At 37.3% G+C, this 17,376-nt stretch overlaps 1 long non-coding RNA gene across 1 annotated transcript; it reads right to left on the minus strand.

Annotated features, from left to right (window-relative positions):
• Window positions 1-3,848: 3,848 nt before the first annotated feature.
• On the minus strand, window positions 3,849-4,864 carry LOC149954602 (uncharacterized). The gene is made up of 5 exons (XR_016479798.1): window positions 4,763-4,864; window positions 4,333-4,424; window positions 4,175-4,273; window positions 4,045-4,092; window positions 3,849-3,937 (listed from the first exon to the last, which is right to left on the minus strand). It is a non-coding gene; the product is annotated as an uncharacterized LOC149954602 (long non-coding RNA).
• Between the last annotated feature and the right edge of the window lie 12,512 nt (window positions 4,865-17,376).

Consider the following 17,376-nt stretch of genomic DNA (forward strand, 5'->3'; position numbering starts at 1 on the left):
TTTATTATTGTTCTGTTATTGTTTTGCTGGCTTAAAATTAAGAAAATCTTATTTTTTCCCTTCATTCAAAGTCTTAGGAACGTAAAGTGAAAACATTTCCCTATAGGTATATTTCTGATCAGATTTAATTTTTTTATTCGATTAACTTCACTGATTTCGTGTTTAAGAAACCTTTTTTTGTTAAGTTTATCCAACAATATCATTAATTAATTCAAAATATTGTGCACTTAGCTTACTAAATAACAAAATTAAATTTCTTATTCTTAAAAAATGAATTTAACTGTAAGATACTAACATTTTCATTTTCTTTTAAATATAGCAATGTTGCTTGTGCGTGATCAAGTAACAGGTGGCCGGGTTACAATGCGTAGGAGGGTGGTGGCAAGCCCTTCATGCCACGCGAGCCAACAGCTCCCTACACTAACTATTACCGTTAACCTCAACAAGTTTTTAAGGGAAGGGGAAACCGAAGATCTCGGTGGAAAACCCCTTTAACCAATGGGGAGAGAACTTACAAACTCTACGCAGAAGGAGTGGTTCCGGATTTTCACCCAGTGCCACTAGCTGGGATCGAACCCGGCTCCTCTTGCTGCGAGGCTAAAGTGCTAACCACTCAGCCACCCCACCTGGAAGTTTTTAACTTGTGTTGGAAATTTGAATTTAAAATAATTCATTCATTCAAATTAATGCAGCAATGAAAGAGTAATAAAAAAGACCAGAAATATTTTAAATTCTTATATCTATTGATTTTTGGTACAGATAATGCACACATCTTAAGAAAAACTGCACGTTATTGTTAATTTTATCAAACAATGTCTTTAAAATTTTTAGTTGGTTTAAAATCTGTATAATTAATATTAATATTACAGCGAAATCTCCTCCATGTTATGAAATTTTAAGCAACGACTTTCGTCCACCAATATTTGTTCAGTGTCGTGGCATCTGGTTTCAAGAACGTGCCGGATGCAAGCGCCTCAGTATTAATCTAAACAGTTTGTTTTTTACATCTTTTGTGTGTGGCTCTGCGGGTAGGAGAGTCATAGATTAGCTTTTTTAAAAGAAAATGGTAGTCAAGTTTAAGCGGGAAACGAATTAAAAAAATTATGGCGGCTATACACATTTGTTATTTTTAATTAAATTAAAAAGTCGAGGAAGTCTCTAATTAAAGACAAAATGAATAATAAAGTTAGCTCACCTGATTTAACAGACGCTTAGTGACACCTACGTTAACACTAAGTTGAAATAATAAATATATTTTCAGTGAAATTTAAAATTAGAGGGAACAACGAAAACTATTAGCTTCAACAATGTAGCGACAATGTATACGTACAACTTTTCAATCTTATTTCGATTGAAAAAGGGAGCCTTGGTTAGATAGTTTACCCCTTGTTTTTGGTCCTAATGTATTGTTGAGTTCTTAACTTTTGGAAAATAATATAATATCTCACTTTATTACTTATTTTATTAAGTTGAAAAGCTAATTTCAAATGTTTAGCACGTTTAATTAATTGTTCTAATTGCTGGCACATTTTTTTATAATTCAATTTCAAAATCCATGTTATAAATTAGCTGGTGTTATTAATGAACTCTTTTTATTTCATTTATTAGTATTCTATATTGAACCCCTTTACAGTAATGACATTCTGTAGCTTTGACCTGTAGAGATCGGAAAACGTGTTTGAATAAAAATATCAATTAAATAACAGTGATTCGCAATTATCAAATCTCTAAGAACGTAAAATGATACCTTCATGTATTTTTCAAGTTGTTTTCCAATTTTCGCTCGCATCTAGTAAAATTGGTCTTTTTCGACTAATTTTTAGTCACTTTTCCACACCAGTTAGTCTCCTCGGTTCATTACGTTAATAAGACAGTTAGAATATTGAAATTGTTTAGACTTAAAAATATCGTATAATACTATTATCTTACTGACTGGTATATATTAATGTTTCATATAATAATATTAAGTTATTATGGATATAATAATATTTTTTACTGATAAAATGGTGAAAAAATGCCTTTTGACGTTGTAACATCATACTAGGCTGTTTTCTTTTCACGTTATTATTTCGGAGTCCGAACCTTTTATAACTTGAAGACGACGCCATATTCATGTTGTGTAAAATTGACACGTGGTAAACTATTTATAGTGTTTGAATAAAAATACTGAATATAACAATTTTCCTGTTCACAAATCGAGATATAATTAAGGCAGGTTGTTCCTTTTCTAGCAACGTGCGTTTTAGCAATTGTAAGTACTTATTTAAATTGAAATGTTCCAAGGCCTTGTACCTTATAGGCGAAATAGACTAACCTTGGGTGAAATCGGACTAAGAAGACATATTTAAAGTAAAGCAGGATGTTTGACTTTTTACAACGCTCACACCCCGTTTTCTTATTGGTTAAACACTTTTGTTTTTCATCATGTACCAGGGTTTAGCAAATATTTTTAAAATGTATTAAAACTCTATTGTAATTGCACTATTTCTTTAGCTGTCAAAGTGGAAGCGCGGTTAACCAATTTTAACTAAATTAATTTCCAGAACATGTATAGATACTCCCGACGTTGTCGTTCAAACTTCTAGAGAGCTCTGCTCAACCGCTCTAATTCAACGCCAGCTCATCTTTCGGTAAATATTTTTCTTTTCCATTCTACTCATTTAAAAAGAGTTTTATCTGTTTTCTAAATGATATTTCAATTATATTTTAGTACTTTAAAGCTAAGACCATTTACACCTGGACTGTTGTTGTTAAGCTAGTGTCGCCGCTACCCCAACCCCACCATCGTTATTTAGAGGCAACTCTCGTCCACAAGGGAATTCGGACTGAAAATACGCGTTATCTTCGCGCTCCGCTCCCGACATTGGTCGCCCCGCTCCCGACATTGGTCGCCCCGCGAGTCGTGACCAATTTTCGCCCGATATTTACGGCGTCAAAAGAAAAACAGCGGAAGAGAGCGCGAACCGTTCGCCTCCTAAAGAAGGGGGATCAAAAAAGGGGAGAGGGTTGCTGCATGTTTGTGGATTACTATAGCGGATTTTCTCCACTTGGTGGTGTTTTGTAGCGGACACTCTGAAATCGGAGTTATAACGTTGGCATTGTAGTCCAGGCATAGAAACTACCACAGGAATAGAAGGCCCTGCCTTTGTACGTGCTTTACTAAGATGACACGGGCAAAAGGTTATCCCTTCCTTTCCGGTTATCTCTGGTCCAATCAAAAAAAAGCTTTGGAAATGACGGCCAATTAGATTCAATCGGAAATGAACGGAGAACCCTTTGCCCGTAACGAGCCCGTAACACTTTTCATTCCTCTTGTAGTTTCTATGGTCCAGGTGTATATGGTCTTAGTTTAAAGTGTCAATTTTTAACCCGCGCTTTAAACTTTATTCTATAAAATAACTTTATAGAAATAAGTTATTGCACCGAGTGACAAAGGCTTTAATTATTCGAAAATCTCCGAATTTGTTAAGTAAATGGGTAGAAAAAGAGAGAAACAATGTTTTTCTTTAAAATTTATCGGCGACTATGCTCAAGATGGCGCTACACAACGCTGGGGAAGTTAATTTCCCCGCTATTATTTAATAAAGGGGCACACCTTTCAATTAACATGTGCCACCAAGCGTGCTTTTTTGCGCCGTTATTAAAAAGAAACTGGAAATACCTCTCATGTTGTGTAGCGCCATCTTGATATAATCGGAGTAAAAATCTTTCGCATTTAGCAATGGTCATAGTTTTTGCCAAAATGGCCATAGCTAGAAGATAATTAGGTATAGAGAAAGTGTCCTTCGTGATTCTAATGTGAATCTCTCAATTATGTCCCGATAGAGAATAATAATAACCAAATGTTAATTACGTTCATTTATTTTCTTTTAAAGACACAGATATAAGAATGCAAAGATGTTTTTTAACCAAAACAGAAAATGCACCAATCGAGTTTCTACAAAAATATTTAAAAAAAATAAAAATTAGTAATAGAATAAATATTTCAGACTCTTTTAAAAATAAAGCAAAGCCCGAGAAAAAATTTAAATTAAAAAAACTCACTAAATTTGGTTTCCTAAAAGAATCTACGCAAATTCCGTCATAACAAAGCTTGAAAATAATAGTTATTTAATTAGAAATGAACTGCAAGTAGAATACTGCTGTGGTTTCTTCTATGAATCTAAAAGTTTACCTTTTTGTCGCCGCAAATGGTTTTATTAGGTAAGGGAAATCTTTCAACCAAATTGGAATCTTGGACGAAACAGTCAATAACGCAAGGATTTAAAGGATCCTAAAAAAATAATTAGTAGGAATTAAATTTAAAGGGTTTCCTACGTAATTCAAATTTACAATAATTCCGATGAGTTTCGCTTATTTTTCATTCTTGGTTACTTTGCAATATTCGCTTCCATCAATAGGTGTGGTACTTTTGTCATTGTATACTTAAAAAAAGAGATTATAACTTTCAGGACTAAATTGATCCTATTACTCTAAATTCACGCTTACAGATAGATATCGATTTAGGCAGTTTTATATATCTCAATTACCAACTTTTGTTTCATATTATTTTAAATATTAGGCGAAGTTTTAGCTTTCGAAAATGTTTAAAAAATTTAAACCTTAAAAAAGCAACAGACACACGTTAGCAGTAAAAATTGGTTTTAACAGATGCCATTAGTGAAGCGCTATTCGTTAAAAAATTAGCTTTAGTGAGGTGGAAATAAATTTGGATAAAATATTATTTTATATAATATGAATTTTGGAAATGTTAGACCATTACCTTCAGTCGGAGAAGTAGCTATTAAGCAAGGCAGTGCAACCAGGCTAATAGACCAAAGAAAATATTGCAAATTCATAATGGAAAGTTAAGTGTATGGCAACTCTCGTTAGAAAAAGAACGAATGATTTTTGCCAAGTGAGTTGACGATATTTATACGAATTAATGTTGGTCTCTTGAAATTAAATTGAATCCTTGACTAGATTGGTTTCAGAAATTTAATTGACACTACAATGATAAAATCGACGTCTCGTTAAATCTCTGTTCAAATCTGACATTTCTCTTACAAACATTTATTTATTTAATTTTTCTTGGAAATATTTAAACAGGTCAAAAATAATTGACAGTTCCTTAATTATAAAGGTAAATATTTTTTTTCAACTCTGAAAGTTAAAACAAAATTGGTGATATCAAAAAATTGGAAAAACCCATTATACCGTCTCCGAGAGAGCAACCAAGATCAGAGGCTCTCACGGTCTCACCGAACATGGATGAATGTATTTATTCATAAGTCATGTGGCTAAAATATTAGGAGCTGTCCGTAGCGATATTTTTACTTTAATTTAGCTTAAGGGAACAAACTTTTAATCAAGTCTACGTATGTGTTCTCTTTCACGAACTCCTTTTCCACTTTGAGTAGTCAACCATTAAATAGGCGAGCATGTGCCAAATAAAAAGTTTAATGATATGCAGTAAACACATAGGACAGCTATCATACACACATTACTATTATATCTTCTTTAGTGATTTTAATCAAAATCCGTATTCTTCGAATCTAAATGAAATAACTGTTGAGTCTTTCGATGGTAAGGAAATCACATCCGGTGGTTGAGAATACCAAAAGCGTCGGAATAATAAATATATTAACTGTTTATTATATGAACAAATCAGAAAAAAAGTAATACATAAATAATTTCGTTATAATTTGATTTGGAAATAATAATCTTTAAATATTCAATGCAGTTTACATAAAAATTATTGTATTGGAATGTCATAAGAAATTGGTGAGTTTTAATAAGTACTTTGAATTCACGCTTACTGACGCCCATCGACGGACTTATAAATGCTTAATCCGGTCCATTAACGGTTCAGAGTTAAAGGAAACCACCGGGGGTTGGATTAACTTGTTTCCCACACTAGTCTCAGAGATGACAAAAAAATCATGATCTGTCAAAAATTACACAATACACTCGAAGTTATGGCATATCCAGTACACTCTAGTCGAAAAGTCTTCGCCTTCGTGATCATTGCTCCGCGACCTTGTTTTTTCCGGTAGTTAAACAGTAATAGTCTAACAATATTTTACTGCTTAGTCCGAACGAATGGATAATTACGGTTAAAACGTTTGTTTCATCCGTGTTTACTTTACAAGCTCGCCAACGGTGAATTTTCTGATTTAAAAGATGATCGAATTATTTGACTATGGTTTGTCAGGAAGGAGGTATATAAACTAAAATTAGATAAAAAAAAAGAGTAAAGTTTTTTATAACATTTTATTCCCTGGTTAATATATTATATTTTTTAACTCCGGTTTATAAACCGGCTTCACTATTATAAAAAGAGTTCTTACCAAAAATTAGTAAATTATTTTGTAAACTTTAGCCTAGCGAAATTTCGGGTAGCTGCCTTCACCCAAAAGAAATTCTACAAATTAATGGTGCCGAAACCTGTGACAAGAAATCCTTGAGAAGAGCAGTCTATCCATTCCTCTACGCTGATAACTTAAGCAAACTAAAGAAAAAGCGTGGACGATGATCTGATTACGAATCAAGTCAACGTCAAAAATCTAGAGGCTTTGTTCAACCGTTTGTTCAGAAAGAAACAGAATTATCAGAAATGAGCTCGTCGATCCAGGACTTGGTTACGGTCGAAGTGGAAATCGTGAAAGACGTAGTTGATTCCGAGAAGAAAACGAGAAAAAACATGCAGCAAGGGCGACGGTACCGAGAGCGAATTTAGAGAGCGTTCACGAAGAGATGAGAGCGATCACGGTCAAGTTACCGAAATAGACGATGGCCAAGTATTCCGATGAGCCAACACGATGGACGGCGTTCTGGGACCAGTACGACGCTGCAGTACATCAGAATAAAAAACTATGTAACGTAGAAAAATTCGCTTATCTGCAATCACATTTAGAAGGCAAGGCCGCCAGAGCAATCAAAGGGCTAGCCATTAGCGACGAGGCGATTACCATCCTGACGAGACGATTCGGAAACTAAATTAGAATATTGGATAAACACATGGATAATTTCCTGAAATTGGAAACCATAAGAAAATCTAGCGACGTCCATGGGCTACGACGATTATACGATGCCTTGGAGATCGAAATCCAAAGTCTGAATGCGATGAACATTGGATCCGACACCTACGGTCAACTTCTACGAACCATCCTGAAGCAACGAATTCCCCAAGACATTTTGTTGGAATTCTCACGTATGAAGAAAGGTTAGGTGACCTGGGACGTGATGGAAAGCAGAGAACTGGCCTTAGAATTCAGCGAGTTGGAAACAACGACCAAAAATTGAGAAATAGCAACGAAGTCTTCCCAAGAGCGAAGGAAGCCAAAAACCTGTAAGAGTTATGGCAGTCAAGAGCAAAAAAGAATACCATCGGTGACAATCTTCAACGTCGGAACCGAATCTAAATGTGTCTACTGTCAAGAGTCTGGGCATTCTTCGGGTTCCTGCGAGAAACCGGTCGAAGAGAAATTACATATCGTAAAACAAGAAAGGCTTTGTTTCATTTGTCTCAAGTCGAGGCATAGCTCGCGAAATTGCTGGGAAAAATGAAAACGAAAATATAAGCTCTGTACCCGGAAACACCATCCAAGTCTCTGCGAAGAGAAGAGAAGTGTCAACGAAGTCAAAGATACCGACGCCACATCGCTACCTGTTGCGAACCAGATCGCTTACCTCACTACAACGACTACATCAGAGGTACGAACCGTGCTACTACAAACAGCACAAGTAAGGCTTTGTGGCCCTAACCAGAGAAGCCAAAGAATTCGGTGTTTGATGGACGGAGCAGCTCAAGGGACGTTCGTCACTGAAAGACTTTCGTCATAGGAAAGCCGCATGGTGGGGTGGCTTCTACGAGAGGCTGGACAGATCTATCAAAAGCGCGCTCAAGAAAGTCCTTGGAAAGTCATCTCTTCACGCCGAAGAATTGCAGACTATCTTGACGGAAAACGATGCCGTTCTCAATTCTACACCACTAACATTTAGCTACAACGACGCCGAAGAGCCAGCACCCTTGTGTCAGAGTCATTTTCTCATCGGTCAGCGGCTCATGGCGCTTCCATCCAGAATCTACGATGTCAACAGAGCGGTATCCTCCACCAAGCGAGATCTCACAAGGCGACTGAAATATAGACAATCATTGCTTGATCAGTTCTGGGGACGTTGGCGAAATGACTACATCATGGAGCTCCGATCCGCTCATCAGTACCAGAATCCTCGAGAAACCAGAGAGATTAAAGAGGGAGATATCGTTCTTGGCCACCGACAGTACCTACCGAGAACTCACTGGAAAATCGCCCGTGTTGAAGAACTGTTCCGTGGTAGAGACAACAAAGTTCGTGCGTGTCGAGTCCATCTTCGAAAAGGAAGCTATCTTCAAAGACCGATCCAATAACTTGATCCATAAGAAGTTCAATAAAATCAAATTGTGTAACCAGAAATTTTGGATGAGTATTAAACTCATCGGCGGGGAGTTTATGTAAAAACTAAAATTAGATAAAAAATAAGAGTAAAGTTTTTTTTATAACATTTTATTCCCTTTTAAATATATTATATTTTTTCTAACTCGGTATATAAACCGGCTTCACTATTGTATAAAGCACTTCATCATCATGTAATAAAGAGTTCTTACCAAAAATTAGTACTCGAGAAATCCTTTTGTAAACTTAGCCTAGCGAAGTTTCGGGTCGCTGCCTTCAACCAAAATAAATTCTACTGTGGTTCGTTTTCCCCGATAATTAAACAGTAAAAGTTCTCCAATTTGTTTAATTCCAACACAACAATAGTGGCAAATAAAAAGAAATTTTTTTCAGCGATTTAACTTTCATGGATAAAATTGGTAAATATATCGAAACTTAAATGTGGTATTAAATAATTAATCACTCCACAATGGAGTGCATTTACTAGTGGATAACCGTTATCCGATCGCCGAGCCCTTAACACAACTATGTTAAGAACATAAGAAAGTTCGATTAGGGTTAATTGTTAGAATACTATGGGCATGACTGATAGAAAAGCAAATTATATTTTTTTAAATTCAGCACCACGGTCTTCTGTCCTGGCTCAGCGACCCCAGATGCTAATAGATGTTGATTTTTCACAAGGTGAATGGCTCTTTAGTTGTGATATGAACGGCTTTGGCTTTCTTCACGAATTCACCTTGCCCGATTTAATTGAGAAGATTTTCAATGCACGTGCATTCTTTCGTTACTTTACTGAGGACAAGGAATTCCGCCTCAACGAGGCTTAAGGCTGTACGACGTTGTTTTCTTCATGCTTAACTCACTGTAGCTTCTCTTAGTTTTATCACGTATCCGCTGAATGATTTAGGCCGAAGAGCGTCAAAATGTACTTCCAGAGGCTTCGCATTTTTGTTTACATTTTTTAAAGTTTGTTTCATTTTTGGTACAGTTCATGTAACCCAAGATATGTGTCATGCCTGACCAATGTATCGGGATTATTTGCTGATAATAATACTAGATCTTATAAATGTGTACGCATGAATAAACGGCTTTCAATTACTTGCCAGTATATAACAGCTACATGTATATGTATCGCGTTCTTGAGCATCTTCACACGGTTTTTATTTCACACATGAGCCTAGTGAAGTAGCATGAAGATTTTGACACTCCCATACCTATCTCAGTTAGAACTTCCTTCTTCTCAAGTGTTTGGTCCATCAGAACTGCGTCGTTATGTGTTTGACGGATTCCCTCTGATAAACCATGCTTAGTTTTTACTTAGACTTTTAAATGAAAATGTCATGTTAAAACCTTAAATACTTAAAGCTTGTCCTAAAGAACTAAGTCGTATACATATGTAGTAACAATGAGATCTCCGTTTGAACGATAATTATCAAAAGAGACAGCTCTGAATCTTTTGAATTTTTGTGATCATAATAAAACGCCCAGGTTTCTGTTGCATAAACGTCCCGATTAATGAAAATAAAAAATGCTTTTACGAAGTGTCCTAACATAGTCTTGGTTTTTCAATTCCTTTTTCTGTAGGTGTAGTCTAAAATGGTTCCTTGACCAGTAAACTCTAACCTCAAGATATACTTCTTCGTCTATTTCGGTCTTCATGTCGGCTGCACCTTTATCCAAATGTTCTACATCCTAGTTATTTTTAACAAATGTTTCAAAAAGTATTCTTGTAGTCTGTCTGAACCACCAGAAAATTGGTTTGGTCATAGTCAATTCCATGAATTTGGGTAAAAACAAATGCATCTAGTTACGCTTGTGTCCTACTAATCTGCCTTCTTCGTCATACTTTGTATAATTAACCATCGGTCGACCCTTTTGCCCCGTTCGACGCTGTAACGCTCGACGTCCTGCGCCGCAAACATCCGCTGGGTACGAACCACCAAGACTTCTCGTACGAACCCTCAGATTTGTCTTCAATATCGCGACCTAACGTATAGCAGTAATTGACGTCCGCTCCGCTATCCTCTCCTTTCCGTCTGGTTCCGCGACCGGCCTAGACAACTTGCGACCCCAGCACCTGAAGGATTTAATTTCCAATGGTACGGGAACGGCTGGGGAGTCGTTACTTTAATCTCTAACCAGCCTACGCAATCTGATGCTTGCCGGTGAAGTCCCTTCCGGCATCTGTCCGATCTTATACGGAGCCTCGTTATGTGGTTTGAAGGAAAAGGATGGTGGCATACGCCCGATTGCTGTGGGAAATACTCTCCGCCGCCCAGTCGCCAAGTGGGGTTGCTCGCTCATTATGCCTTCGCTTGGCCCTCGTCTTCGCCCCGTGCAGTTGGGTTTTGGCATGCGCGGTGGGGCCGAAGATGCAGCCCACGCTACTTGGCGCTATCTCAACCACGCCCACTCAGATGCCAAAATATAACTTAAAATAGATTTTCGCGACGCTTTTAACACTGTTCGTCGAGATCGCCTCCTCGAATGCATCTATAATGAGCTCCCAATTCTTTATCTTTTTTTTTACGCCAATGATATCATTTTTCGACCCACCTAAACTTTGGCGAGTCCTTAATTTCGTCGGAAGTAGGCGTTCAGCAAGGGGATCCTCTAGGCCCCGCTCTTTTTTGCTTAATCGTCCAAAAAGTAGCGTTAAAGATGAAATCCGAATTTAATGTTTGGTATCTTGATGATTCATCGCTGGGAGTCAATCCTGAGTTAGTCCTGAATGACTTGGTTCTCCTGAAAGAGCTTTCCCTTGGCGTCGGTCTCGAGCTTAATCCATCCTCAATGCTGGCGGGGTCCAAGCGTCTCATTTCACTTCCATGCTTGAATCGGCGGCCCCTGGAATCGAAATTGTTGATCGCTACAATTTTATTCGTTTGGGCTCGCCCCTCTCACAAGAAGCCATCTTGAAGTGCGTGGAAACTAAATGCCAGTCTTTGTCCACCATGTCTGCGAACCTTCAGCACGTCTTGGCCTACCACGGCTTTTTCTTATTGAAAAACTCGTTGGCCATACCTAAGCTGCTTTTCCTCCTACGCAGTGCTCCTGTTTGGCTCTTTCGATAACGCGCTCCGTTTGGCCCTTCAAAACGTTACCAATACTTTGATGGACGAGGGTCCCTGGGAGCAGGCCTCGCTCCCGGTAGCTCAAGGCGGTCTGGGAATCCGCCACGCTTCTAAACTTGCCTTGCCGGCTTACCTGTCATCTTGACACAGTGTGATAGATTTGGTTAATGACATTCTCCCAAACCACATTAAGGCTTTGCCCAACGAGTTGGCTCTCGATGCCCTCGCTGAGTGGGAACTCACTTCAGCTTCAACCCCGCCTTCTCCGGATAAGCGGTGCCATCAACGCGAATGGGAAGGTCCAACTATCGCAAATACCTCGAATTTTTTGCTCGGTGACGCGTCTACTGACCGCGATAAGGCCCGCCTTGCTTTCAGCCTCCTCAAAGGAATCGGGTGTTTGGTTGAACACTCTTCCGTCGCCATCTTTGGGCACTCATTTAGATGATGATTCTTTTAGAATCGCGGTCGGCCTTCGGTTGGGAGCCCACATATGCGTGCCTCATACGTGTATTTGCGGGGGTCATGTTGATTCCTTTGGCACCCACGGTTTAAGCTGTAAACGCAGTTCGGATCGCTTGTCGCGTCATGGTGCCGTGAACGACATCCTGAAACGCACCCTAGTGTCGGCCGGAGTTCGCTCCGATCTCGAGCCGCGTGGCCTCTCTCGCGATGACGTTAAACGTCCGGACGGGATGACTAAGGTTCCATGGTCGGGTGGCAAATCGTTGGTGTGGGACTTCACCTGTACTGACTCGCCAGCGCCTTCTTATTTGACCAATTCCTCTACAGCCCCTCTCTGGGCCACCACCCAGGCTGAAAAGATGAAAATATCCAAATATTCGGGCCTCAAATACCGCTACCAACTTAAGGCCGTGGCTATTGAAACACTGGGCTCCTTCGGTCGCGACGCCTTGGCTCTCATCCACGCCATAGGGCGTAATATTCGATATGCCACATCCGAACCTCGCTCCGTGGAATACCTCGTCCAACGTATTGCTATAGCCGTGCAACGGGGTAACGCTGCTTCCATTTTAAGCACGTTTCCTCCGGGAGCTTCGTTGGCGGTCTACATAGATAATCTATTTTAATGTAATTTTCTTTTTTATAATAAACAATCCATTACAAATTATACTTATTTTTTAAAATTAATAAATCTCAATTAATTAACTATAGTTCCATAAAATAATCAAATAAAATTGAAAATTAAAAAAAACCATTTGGCCTTTAATGTTTTTTCTGATTCGTAGTCTTCTTACACCGTTCCCATGTTTTTAAGCTTTTCTAGGACATCTGTTGCGATAACAGGGTAGTTCAAAAGGCTCTGCAAAATTTTTAAGGAGTTGTAGGATGTGAGTTGACGAGTATGCCTGTTTTTTTCCATTATCCTACGATGAGTTAAAGAGCGCCAGAGAGCTTCAAAGTATGGCATACTAGCCCCTGGAAGTAGGCTGAAACAAGCACAAAACCAACTGAGCATTGCGGGCAACCTACTTCGTTCTTGTTCTGTAAAACGAACAATACGAATGTAACGAACCAGTCGCAGAGAAGTTCAAGCAAACAATTAAGTAACGTACCCAGAATGTGCCTGTCTAACGTAATCGACGATGAACATAACTAAAAGTCCGTAAGACGGGGATGTGCCGGTTCGGGTACTTTTCCTGGTAGAGACGTTGAGCAGCCAAAGGATTGACATCCGCTAGTCTATATACGAAATTATTATCGGCCAGTTCGTCCGAAGTGAATTCCATATTTGCAATTTGAATATGATCACGAATTTAAATACTGTTAATGTTTACTCTGGTTACCTCGATTTGTTTACAAAGTCCGTTTTACCTATCACACGAATCCAAACCTTAATGTTTGCACTTCCCTGCTTCTTGGTTTGGTGCTTGTTGCAGCCTACTTCCAGGGGCTAGTAAGCCACACTTTGAAGCTCTCTGGCACTCTTTTAACTCATCGTAGGAAAATAGGAAAAAAAAGGCATTCTTCTCAACTCACCCCCTACAACTCCTTAATTTTTTTGCATTATCTTTTGAAACACCCTGTTTATATGTTGGCATTCCATACTGGTGAATAACATACATCTTGCTGCATCCAAAATTGTTGGATTGATCGGTTCCAACACATCATTTTGTTGAGGTGTTCCCAAAAAAGGTTTTGAATTATTTTGACGTGTATTCGCCTCCTCTCATTTCTTAAAAATCAAATTTTAATGTACGGTTATATTAAAAATTCTCTAAGTTTGATTTGGTATAGCCTTCAAATTTACTATAGCCGTTCCGGTTTGTACCTTTGTTGTAAGGTAGCATTGATTTATATCACTGCATAAATCTTATGAATTATGACTTAACTAAGTTAGTTACCTGACAATTTAAAATAAAATATCCCTTCAAATTCAAATGCGTATTTTTCATCTGATACCGTGATTTGAACATTTCCTACATCAATAGTGTTTCGAATGTGACTTCGAGCAGTATTGACTATTGACTTTCGTTCTGTAAAATTCAAAAATGTTACATGTTGAGATGTCATTGGGTCAGTTGACTACTTGTTACAACCATAATAACGTCAAAACAACCAACTGAATATGTCATCGCAAATCTGGCTCAATTTCGAAGTTTCTTACTGCTCAATGTGGCCTCTTCCTACATACTAGCAATATTAGCTCAATTTCCGTTTCTTTGAGGTGAAATCTGGTATTTGTTACCAGCTTCTACATTACTAGCTATATGAACAGACCTCAAGTATTTTTGCCCTCTATAATTGGGTTGTGGTATAGGGTCATTAGCCGTGGAGTGTCCAGGTATTAATCAGTTAGCTAATACACAAGGCACCACCTAAGCCCTTAGTCATCAAATGACTTTTAAAGCCATTAAATCAGGTGGCTGGGTTATAATGCGTGACAAGCCCTTCATGCTACGCGAGCCAACAGCTCCCTACACTAACAATTACCTTGTCAGATCGTTCATCGCTATTATTTTGCTGTCTTGTGGTTTTATTTCAATACCCCCTATAGTCAAGCGTAGTCTACTCCCCCCCCCCCCCCATGGTGATCTACGTCAATTTCCGCTTTGGTGATTGGAGTCGGACATTAAGGCTTTATTTTATTTATATATCTCAAACTCTGAATTCTTTGTAAACTAAAAAGGACGTTCTTCTTCAATTAGTTCTTCTTTGTCTTATCTTAAACTTCTTGCAAAATATTTCAAATCTTAGGATAAACTTAGTACTACAATGACCATTTCTTCTTACTCAAACTTTGTGATAAAAAGCATTAGTTCTCGTCAATTATTTTAAAGATTGATTTTCCTTCTTCTCAGTGTTCACAAAATCTTTCATGTACTGTAGCTAGAATACGTTTCAAGGTTGCCCAAATATCTAATGAAGTTGTTAAATCTACATTGTTGCGTAGACGTTAGTCATTCACAATCATGAGTCGTTATAAAGTTTTTCGCCTTGAAGGCCTATCGGCCGAAGTACCGCATATTTTCCCCCAATAAAGCTTAGTTTTCTCCCCCACTTCTTGGTCTCTTTACTTGTTCGCGTTTTTACTCCTCACTCTCTAGACCATTGGTGGTTTTCGTGTTTTTGCTCTAGCCATGTAAATAAGCCAGGCGCTTTGCTCGAAGTTTTATTAGATCCTTCGATAAAAATTTATTCTCACTTCCTCAATTATTAATCATCTGGAAGTCACTTAGTCTGGAAGCCATGATAGTGTTCATTTGTTAAACTGCTTGAATTTGATTCTTGACTTAAAAAAAACGCTTCTCCAAATATAGTCAGTAACAGTTAATATCAAAGTAGCTCGTGACGGTTTCCAGATAGCCCGTGATAGAACTGTGTTCTTATGTGATTTTCTCAAATTCAAAAATTATATTTATATCAGTTAGTTTATGGCTAAATTAAAAAAATAATGTAAAAGGATAATTTAAAATTGCACTGATTTAGAGATAGACCCATTAAGCCCCCACCCCCTCGAAAACGTGGAGGGGGAACTTCTAGGAGTATAGTTTGTACAAAGTAGAGAAAAATCTACATTGTTTTCCGTATATGTTTTCTAGGAGTGGCTTAAACTGTCCAATATATCTAATTATTTATTGTGTCCCAATTACCAAACTAGGCTGATATCAAACAAATTTAAAAGATAATTGAAAACAATAAAATATTAAACCTGATAGATTGATAAACAAGGAGATACGGTTTACTTACACAGAATTTTACGTTTATTGATCTGAGGCATTAGGTTTTCATGTCTAGAATATTTAAAAAAAACTATAACAGCCAGCTAAACAATGATGTTTTTCAAGTACATATATATTGTGTGTTGATAATTTAAAAAGTTTATATTTTGTGTTTTATTTATTAAAAACAACTTTGGTTCTCAAGCGGCAGTAGCAGTTCGACGTCAGAATTGATATACCAAATTGGAAATATGAGCCTGAAATTTCAACAGCACATTGGTATCGCCGTTTTCAAACTATTCAGTAATAAATAAAAATCTAGGTTAACTATGAAACTGCCTAAACGCCTAGCACTATCAACCTCAGTTGATAGTCATTCCGCCAAAAAATAGACTAGTTGTTTTTCCTTAGTTTAGATAATTTCAATCATGTATACGTAGCCTTACATGAATTTATTGGGGCAAGCTTCAAATAAATTCAACATTATGGGGTGTTCAATGTGATTCGTTGTTTTCCACAATCGTTGACTATTGTACGAAGTTTAATTTGGAGCTTATAGCCAAATTTACAATTAAATGATCGCCTTTTTAAAATTATGATATTATAATATATTATATTATAAGAATTTAATAAATTTTTTAAGTATGTATTTTCAACTGTATTAAACTGGTTGATTACAGATGCAGCATAATCTGAAAACTATGTACAGATTTTTCGTGGATTTATTTTAGAACTATAAAGCCAAATTAAACATAAAGTTTAAGGAATTTTAATAACTTATTGATCTGACCCGTATCAGCGGTGGAGGCGCACCGAGGGTTTCGCCACTCGGAGGAGACTAACTTTACCACAAAACGAAAAGAGGTACAATGAGGGAGAAATAACCTTAAATCTTCAACTGATGGCCAAGAAAGAGCCCTGATTACTGACTTCTTACCCCAAACTTTCAATTTATATCTGAAGTTGTATTCAAACAGCATTAAAATTGTTAGAAATTGGCTTCTAAATAATAGAAATCTGTCTCTTTAAAACAACAGGTGTGTGAGTTGTTGTTTGTTATAAAGGTTATAGATGTTTTGACAGAGAAGGAAGAGGAATTACTCGTATGATACGTAACAAATCATAGCTTTAAATAGTATTTTAGAATTTTAAAAACTTATTTAACTATCCATTAAAAGTTTTCATACGCAGTTCACTGTTAGAAAAATTGTGCAGTAATCGGTATAGTTTCCGCCTTAGGTGGACACCTTTACAAAATCGTTTTTAAAAATAAAAAGGCGTTAGAACCTCGCTACAGGTAATTTATACTCTTGTCATATGACTTGAGAAATAAATTCAAATTATATGATTTTATTTTAGCAATAGCTGCTTTCTTGGAGATGGAAGCTATTGTTTTCAATGCCACCAAATTGATAATTTTCTTTCAGTCAGATTTAAAAAAAGCTTGTGTTAAAAATAAATCTCTAAATTTTTAACGATGTGTCAATTATATTTAACATTGATAAATATGTTTGCAAAAATTAATGGTTGGTGAGAGAGATGACTGACTCGATGGGACGAGACGGCGATTTATCAAGGTAGTGTCAATTAAATTTCTGAAAAATGCAAACAAACAAGTTAGGGTTTAAATTTAATTGACAAATACCTTAATTTTTTCCAAATAAATATAAAGAGCTCACTAGGCAAGAACCATTTTAT

Source organism: Leiobunum rupestre, chromosome 3, assembly GCF_980474605.1.
Source record: "Leiobunum rupestre chromosome 3, qqLeiRupe1.1.hap1, whole genome shotgun sequence".
Lineage (NCBI taxonomy): Eukaryota > Metazoa > Arthropoda > Arachnida > Opiliones > Sclerosomatidae > Leiobunum > Leiobunum rupestre.